Here is a 10000-nt window from a genome sequence, read left to right as displayed (position 1 = left end):
TGAACACAGTCAAGCATCTGAGGGGTACCTTTTTAATGGTAATTGGGGCAAGCTTGTCTTTGAAAAAACATTAACATTTGATCTCAGTTAAACTATTATGGATGGGATTGACATTTATATGTGTTTATGTGTGACAAGTAGACTGCATTATTAGAACAGGCAGGGTTTTGTTGTTCTTTCAATTAACTGAGATGCTTGCAAGCAAAAGCTAGCGATGGGGGCAAGATATCCTCTCTGTGAAAGCTGACAAGAATTCTGTCAAAGCAGCTGGTGAGAAATGTCACTTAAATTATTAAAGGGTGGTGTGTGTGTGGGTTTGTGTGTGTGTGCATGTGTGTGTGTGTGTGTGTGTGTGTGTGTGTGTGTGTGTGTGTGTGTGTGTGTGTGTGCATGTCTTTATGTGCACGTGTCCGTATGTATACTTGCGTACTTGCGTGCACTCATGTCTGTCTATATATGTGTGCTTGTATGTGTATGTGTATGCCTGTCTGTCTGTATGAAGAAACCAGCTGAATGCATCACAATGAACAACATTTTTTCATTTTTCTGCAGTAAAACATTTAAGGCATATGACATCAAAAATGTTTCTTCTTGGTAGAGGGAAACAGCTTGCTAATGTCACAATATTTTTCATTAAATGTAATCAGCACAACTTTATGAATAAGCAGTATATCTGACTGTTTCACAGTCAGAGGACAAATGGCCTATGAGAATCGACTTCTTCCAGTAAAGCAGTCTCTGTGTTAAAGAAGATAAAACTATTTGTGGTATTTCATGAAAGGAATGGCACAGCCCGTTTTGGTTTTCAGAATTATCATTATATTATTATAACACTACAGCATAGCAATTGTGGTTTTTCATCCATTAGAAAATGACAGCCAGAAAATGCTCATTAGATTTGGGTCACAACAAATTTGTACATATTTCATCTTATTATAGGATTAGCTGTTCCATTTCTTTCACACTTAAAAGCAAAAAAATAAGTACAGCTTCAAATAGAATAGCAAGATATGTTGCCCAAAACATTTTACTAAAAATGTTCAAACTGTCTATAGCCCGTAACAAGCAGGAACTCCTAGGCCTACATAGATGTTAGAATGTGCCAAGTGGCAAACTGAATTTTGTTTGGTTTCTGTATGATCTGGATACTATAAGAGTTTTCTTCAGACTAAGGAATGAAATTCATGTCCATAATATATCTGTACTCAGTTGTCATAGTATCAGAAGTAACTATATAATATTTATTTACCTACAAAAGCAACTTTTACTGTCACTGGAAAGAAGCTACCACAAACGATCTTTCAGCCAACCTTGGTAATATTGTCTATATTCTACTTCAAATCGAAGCAGCAGGTAAATGTCGAATACAAAAATGACATTGTGAGGCATAATGTTTAACCAGGGTCCATGTTTATTTATGTGAGTATTATAATAAGGCCTACCAAAGTGTGACTTAAGCTATAGTTTCTTTCACATAGTTAGTAAAAAGGGGGCTTGACAGACATCTGAATGATAATCTGTCAAGGCATATTATACTCCACATCCATTAAGGGTGTGCATATAACTTTTGTTCAAAGTGAGAAATACAATGTACCTCCAGAATATAAGTCAAATCTCTTTGAAAAATCTGGGCAGTTGGTGGTATTTACCATGGTTTAACTTGCAGTTTATTGAAATATAAAGTATCGTTTTTTTCTCTCTGAGAAGAGGTTTAGATAGTGAAACCAGCAATTTGTTTCTCTGGTTACATTGGCATACTTACTGAAGGAACATGCTTTGCTAGAATTTAAATAAAAAAAATCCTTGGCATGTTTACCACAGTTTTATAATACTAAGTTATATTTTGTTGAACGATTGTTGTATTTCAAAAATGAAAAAAAAATATGGATTCACAAGCAAGTAAGTCTGAGCCCAGGACAATAACAATCCCCAGGAACAAAGGCATGTTTATATAAGAAATTTCCACAAAAAAATCTGCACTGGATAACCTGCTTATTTAGCATGAAAGGTTGCTTTTGAATATGATTTGCATTTATGAAGAAAGTTCTTTTACATCACTTTTTTGACTAAAGATGTTTTAAGTTATTTCCTGGGTTGCCTTTTCCCCCTCTGTACATTGCTTAAGGGTATATTTTGGTACATAGCAATTCAAAAAGCTATCCAGCTTCCTTGAAAGAAACCCCATTAAAGCTCAAAGATAAATATCTAACAGCATATATTTCAGGGGGCAATAGAAAAGCTTACTTGCTGAACTTTTGTTTAAGTTTAACAATACCATTTTATGTCTACGAAAATAATGTACAAAAAATAACTTTGAAGGTATAATATGGTAATGAAAAACACTTAATTTAGCATGATTTCTCTACTAGAAAAATAGCATTGTATATTAATGGCTTCTTAATGGCATGTGCATGATGGTAATATGTAAATGAGCGGTATCATGAATGCAATGATAAAATCAAACATGGCAGAGTGATTTATAATCCTATGAAACATGTGTGATGAGCTGTGTCATTTAGCTACTCTGAACATCAGAATATTCTGATGTACAAGAACATCACTCACAAAATGCTGCTAGGAGCAGTGCCAGCATTAATAGAACAGAATGGTGTTAGTGATCTCCTATGAAGTCAGTGTGCATGATGTTGCATGTCATCACTCTCCACATTGCAGATAGGTCTGTGAATGGATAACATGTCATCCTCACTATTTGGCAATTGATGACCTCTAGCATGTGGACAGCGATACCAAATAAGAATTACTAAACATGAGCTGGCCTGATATGCAAGCAAGTGCAATACATATGATGCATATTTCATTGGACACAAAAGTATGTGAAGCATTAACTGTTCATGCTAGGGGCAGTATATCATCCAAAAATGGTCCACTTTAGCAGTCTCACAAGCACCAGACATGCAAATTCTATATTCATATTTTTGATGTGATACTGTAGCATGTGCAACAGCATATCTGATTTCCAGACACAGCAGAGAACATAACTGCCATTAAGTTAGCATTCTGTGATGTAACTCATTTCCTTGACATCCTTGGGAGCTATTGGCAGCATCAACATTGCTGTCAAGGCCTCAATTGCTCCAGATGATGTCCAGTACATCAACCATAAGGGCTTCCACTCCATCAACTGCCGAGTGGTGTACAAATCTCAAGGTTTGATATACAATCTGTCAGTGCACCATCCAGACAGTGCTCATGATTCCCACATCTAGTGCATGTGTGACTTAAGGGGTTCAAGCAGGGTGACTTTCCCCAGAGTCATCTAGTCAGAAGATGCACATATTGCCACCTATATGGTCCTCAATCTGCTAATCCAAAAGGCATAAGAACAAAGTCAGGATGGCAGTCATAATGGTGTCCATAGTTAGGTTTGGCTGGTGATGCCAGACATGTCTTGGAACTGTGGCTGATGCCTCCATCTGTAGCTCACAGAACATGCTTTAGATGGCTATAATACTGCAATGACACAGACTCATAACATCATTAAATGTTTGTCCAGAGAGATAAAGGCCTACCTTCATTGATGTGACATATTGGATGATGCTCTGTAGTATGCATAGGAGACATGCAGTAAGATATTTGCAGTCCATATCATGCTCTGCCACATGGGCTTATAGCAGCAGTAGTACTTTTTCATCTTCTTTTTATTGTTTATCTAAGATTCATAAATATGCTCTTTTTCCTGCTGGTTGACCCATTGATAGTGGGTGGGGGTGATTTAGAAAATGCTTGAAAATATTGCATCATGTGTTTATTTATTTATTTATTTTACATTGGTTTACTGGGAGTGTCCAACTGGACCAGAGGCCTATTTTTAGTGGAGGCCCAGGGAGAAAAGCTCCACACAGAAAATATGTAAATGACCGCAAAATGTCAGTAAATGTAAATACATTTACAAACAACATAGGACAATAATATGAAAATTTCCAATAATTATAGATTGAAGAGGTACAATAAACCATGTACGCAATTAGATATGCTATTCATAAAGTTTTGACATAAGCAGAACTATAGGTAGAATCTAGGAAGTTAGAAGATCTGTTTGGTAGGTTGCTACTAGTTTGTGGAGAAAAACACAGTAATAATAACAGCAAGGATGATTACATCATGAGAACTAGGCGGGAAGAAGGTTTGGAAGAACTTAAACTGTAGTAAGAAGGCATGCTTACAAACTTGAATGTTCATCATATTGATCACTGCTGCAGTAGCTTTAGCTATATGGGTTATATCCTGTCAAGGATATAACAGCCAGCCAGCTCACAAAGCTTCAGCGCACCTTCCACAGGCCCAAACTGTCAAGCGGCTCAAGCTGAGCTGACTAAAGGACAAGTTTGGGCATGAAACCCTTTAGAGCTTTGCTGCCACCGAAAAGTACACTCCTCTGAGGCCTTCAAGGATTGATGGTCATCTTCCGCTTTCCTTATCTAATCTAATTTAGACAAATAAGTTTCTTTTGGGGAAAAAAAACCTTCAATTTTCTTATTTTTAACTGATGCTTTATTACTTTCCTTTTCAGGAAAGTTATTTTAAAGCTAGGAACTTTGTGTTGTCTCAAGACTGTAACATACTTTTAAATGGAGCCTTCACTTCTGTCAAGTTTAAAAGTAATGTTAACTAACAGATATATTTATTTATTTTCTGTGGAGAAATTATATTTATTTTTCCATTGTGGTGCTGCCATAGTATTTGAAAGGGCTTTTTACTGTGTTTTTTCTGTCAGAAAAAGTGACTTTTGTGGAATGGTAGTTTTTATTGTATTGCTGCTTGTTTTCTCCAGGCTAAAGGCACCATTTTTGTTTTGAACATGGAACAGATTGTCAGTCCCATGGTCGGTCTTTCTTCCAGACACAAAAAGAAAAACTTAAGCAAACAGCATTTGCCACCACAGCAGAGTAGAAATTTGCCTCAGCTGCAGGTTAGTGACTCTGCTGTGACCATTTGTTTTACCTCAGACCACTCATCTTTTACCCCGGATCCCTCTGGTGTAACACCTCCAACCACTATGGACCAGGGCATGGCCATGTCCATGGGTCAGAATGCTGTGTTCATCCATGGGGAAGCAGCGGCTGCCATTAGTAATTCGGTTGGCCCCATTTTTCCTGTCAAAAAGAAAAACAGAAAAACAAGCATGTATCTACTCCTCCTCAAATTTCCAGGGATAGGAGTAATTTTCTATGACTGGCTTAGGTTTTGATTCAGGCAATTGACCTTTCTTGTACAGTAGTTTCCAGTAAAAGAAAGAGAGATGCCTCCTTTCCTGAAGAAATTCAAGATTCTGAATTTGAACAGGAAGATGCAGGACTGGATTCAGGGTTTTATCCTCAGATTTCTGATTCAGACTCAGAGGAGAGCTAACTTTCTGATTCTCTCTGTCTGAGAGTCTCATTCTGTAAGAGTATTGCTAGAATGCCCTAGTGTTTTCAGTGGGAGAACACTGAGGTTTATCAGTCCCTCAGAAAGTACTATAAGTTGTTACAGATGGATCTTCCAGAACCTACACCCATTCCCCCTGTCTTGTCTGTTTTACAGAATGTGCATCTTACTGTTTGCAATTTTCCTAATAGTCAGTCAGTCAGATGTCCCTAAAATGGCAGATAGAATGTATAAAGTTCCTCATTCTTTTAATTTTTTATATACTATTCCCAAACCTGACCAAACAGCTATAGACTAAGTTGACGTCTCTATTGCAAAGCACTTTCAATCCTATTCTTTCTAATAAAGATGGGAAAATTATTGAAAGGTATGGGTAAAAACTGTAGATGTCTGCAACTTTGAATTTCAGACTTTTAAAATGTCAGGCTCATATGTTAAAGTGTATGTTGACATATTGTAAAATTATGAGGAGTGTTTTAGCTACAGTTTCTTCTTGTAAAGAAAAATCTGCTTTAAATAATTTAATTTCTTCCATTGCACAGAGTTTTAAGGAGGTTTGATTGACTACATTCTCAAAACCTATCAGGTAGTGTTAAAAATGAGATTTTAAAAATCCATTCGATAAAAATTTAATGTTTGGTCCCTCTGCTTCAGAGGTTATCAAAAAGTGTGATGAAAGGGGCAAGATGATCCAGAGAATCTCTAAGATTTTTCAGCCCCCCTTTTCCAAATTGGTCAAAGGATTTTTTTTCTCCTCACCCAATTTTGTAAAAAACAGAATAAATGGTCTCAACAGAATTCAGGTAAGCAGACATTTAAGAAGAAGTGGCAAGGAGTTTCCAAAAAGAAATCTCAAACTTCCCAAAACCAAGGATACTCCAACAACTATGAGTGACTATTCAAGAGACCTTGTGACTCCCTCCAACCCTGCCTACTATTCTCTTTCAAAAAGTCTGAATCTCCATTTTTTCTTTGGTAACACATTGTTTCAGACAAATGGGTTCTGAAAATCATTCATCAGGGTTACAGATAGCAATGGGAAGAAATTTATCAATCTGCAGATCAGACTGTTTTGTTTATTCTTGTTCTTCATTACATGCTGTCCCAAGGAGTAATAGAACCAGTTCCTCCTTCCCAGGAGGGGAAAGGATTTTATTCAAGGATGTTCCTAACCCCAAAGAAAGCAAATGCTTGGAGACCATTTCTGGATCTTTCTTTCCTAAACCTGTTTGTGATAGTGCCCAAATTCAGAATGATGTTACTTTACAGCCTGTTGACTCTTCTTCCTCTTTAAACTTTCCTGGTAGCACTTGACGTAAATGATGCTTATCATCACATTCGTATTCATCCAGACTTCAGTGTTTCTTAAGATTTTGTGTGTCTGGATCACGTTATTAGTTGTCTGAGTTAGCCTTTGGCCTATCTACTGCCCCAAAAGTGTCCACAAAGTGTCTAGTTCCAATTATAGCTCATTGCAGGCTTCAGGGTATCCACATTTTTCCATATTTAGATGACTTACTTATCTTTTCAGATTCCTTTTCAAAATATGAGGAATCTCTGTCTTTCTTGGGTAAGAAATCTCTTGCACAAACTGGGGTTCCAAGAGAACATTCAAAAGTCTTTCTTCACTCTCTCATATAGGATGGTATTCCTGGGATGTCAACTAGAGACCTCAGTTCAAAAAGCTTTTATTCCACAGGCAAAATAGTTCTTTATTTAGAGCTATTTCTAAGGTTTACCACTCAGACTTTGGTCAATGCAAGGGAATACCTCAGGATTTTGGGACTTATGACATCTATGATTCTCATGATAGCCCAACAAAAGACTCCATATAAGAAAGATACAGTGATATCATAAATCTCTTTGGTCTCAGTATCAACACCCTTCATCTTTTCAGATCTCAGTGCTGGAGTTTGTCAAAAAAGAAATTACTTGGTGGAAATTACAGATATCCTTAAATCCAGGTTTCCCCTTCTCCCTCCTTACTGCAAAGCAGTCAGTCAACACAGATGTTTCAGACTTTGCTTGGGGAGCATTTACAGGTGGGTTAAAAGTGCAGGGGGTATGACACACCAAGGACAGATCCAAGCACATAAAAGTCAAGGAGATGTTTGCCCTGATCAAGGCACTCAGTTCTCTAAACCATCTTTGGCCCCCAGGACCTCTTTAAGTGGTTACAGACAGTACCACAGTGAGATATGGTCCATCCACAAGCAAGGGAGATCCAGGTTACACTACCTTTGCAGACTAGCCACGTTAGCTTGAGATATAGATTCACAGCACAGTCTCACTCTATCAGCATCCTACATTCCGTCAGAGCAAAATTATGTAGCAGACAAGCTGAGCAGGATCAGGACAGATCCTCATGAATAGAAACTAGATCTGGAGGAGTCTTCCAAGATTTGATCTATCTGTGGAGAGTTCAATAGTTCAAGATCAAATGAGGCATGTACATCTCCTACAGATAAGATAGATGATAATGCAAGTGATTTTGAAAAGTGGCTGCTATGAGAACTGCTTTACTATCATTTTGTCGAGTTCACTTATAGGCGAATTATCATTTCTACAAAATGTAAAAATGAAATTCACTACAGCAAACGACAAAAATGTCAAACTCGAAAGTGATGAATGTTCGAATTCGACATAATTTGAACATTCACTGCACTTCTGGGAACAGCATTACTGTGCGTTACACAGCAAAGAACGTGTTTGCAGGGGGGGTGAGCCCCTCTACACCCTCCATGTGAGGCCCCCCCCACTCCCTGCTACTTAGATATACAAACTCCGAGATTGCACTATAGTGAGGGAAAGGGTACATTTCCCGATCCCCACTAAAGTGCGATCTGCATCAAAATGTAGAAATTCACAACAGCGAATGCTGTATTGCATTCACTGTTGTAAATTTTTACATTTTGGCATTCATTTTTCCGATTCTACTAAATGGTAGTTTCGCACTACTGTAAATCGCATGAAGTGCGATCGGCAAAACGATAGTAAACCATAAGAATTATAAGGTGAACTGGTTGAATATCATGATCTGACAGTGCTTCATAACCATTATTGTGATCAGAAATGGGAGGTTTTGTTAGTTGTACATGAACACTGATTATGGCCAGGATGAAATATGCTGTGCTTATTCACCTAGACTACTTACAGTACTTTGCTGAAAAACAATGGTATTATCATATGATTTCCCTCCACCATGTGTCCTGACAGTACCCCATCCTCTTGTCATTACAATACTGAATTAAGCTTGACTCTGTTATGTCCTAACTAGTGTATGAATGGAGGTGGCCACTGATGCTTGGTGTGCCACCATAATACACATCAGTGTGACCATAGCATTATTCCTGCTCTCTGCAATTTCTAAGTATTGCTGGAATCCTCATGCATACCTGAAGGATTTTGGCCACTTCTAAATGACTCTATATGACTGTGCTGTGAGCTATAACAATGTCTGGGCACATTTCCTGTTGGCCAGCCAACGTTTTATATGTCTTCTGGGGTAGAAGTAACAAATTTCTGCTCTTGGCTCTCCTTTGTAAAGCTGTGTCTGTGAAAACTCTTACCTCTGACTTTCTGCCATCATTCTGAAAGTGTTAATCTAGTTTTGGAAATACTGGTGTTGAGGTGCATCATTGTTCCTCCTGTACAAGACTCAGTGTACTGTCATCATGTGCATAATTTTGTGATACACCATAATTTCCTGCAGTGTTACTAACATGTTATGGGGTGTGAGATCCTGCAATTAAACCTGGTGACTGTGTGCCACTTTTCTCAGGCTACCTCATAAATGTAACTATGTTTTGTTCATCATTATCACTATGTTATCATCATCATCATTATCACCAACATCACTTTTGCTGCTGATATCAGACTAATTTATTGGCATAATGAAACTGCTTGCTTCTTATACTGATGCTGTAAAAATGATTTGAAAACAATACTAATATTAAAACAGCACATGTTAATGTATGTTTATAAAGGGTTGAGAATGACACTTGTCATGCACACTGCCTTCACTACCATTCTGTGGTTATGTACAAGATTCACTTATAATTAATTAATTGTCAGATGTTTAATGTCATCATTCCCTGCCAGCATTCAGTTTTCTATAGAAATATATGTTTTTGAACCAGCCTTTCTGAGTAGACTAGTGCTCCAGCTACAGACACTGATAATACCTACAAGAGTCCACACCACCTCTGATTATTCCTGTGACATCATCTTCTGTGTCATAGTCATCCCCACAGATGGAGAGAAGGCATTCCTCATCTGGTGTTAAGTGAATAATTGTCAGAGCCCCCTTTCCCCCAGAGGTACAAGAAATCATATTCTGCCTGGCCTTGCTTCTAGCATGTCACACTTCTTGCCCTGTTCTTACACCGTGCTAATGCTCAATTTCTGCCACCCACAGCATTAATATCAAGAAGTGCTTGTTTCCAGGCCTTGGTCCTTTCAGCTTCTTTGGGTCTCTCTTTAGCAAATAGAAGTTTCCTATATGTCCTAAAGTTTGCCAAGAAGATGCATTTTTCCTCATGGCTGAAGTTATCCTTTCTCTGCTTTGGTCCCTTATTTTCCATCATTATCGCATGCTGAAAAAAGGCCACAG

This window comes from Protopterus annectens, chromosome 10.part0 (assembly GCF_019279795.1).
Source record: "Protopterus annectens isolate FY-2018-M chromosome 10.part0, PAN1.0, whole genome shotgun sequence".
NCBI lineage: Eukaryota > Metazoa > Chordata > Ceratodontiformes > Protopteridae > Protopterus > Protopterus annectens.
This window is presented reverse-complemented; position numbering follows the sequence as displayed.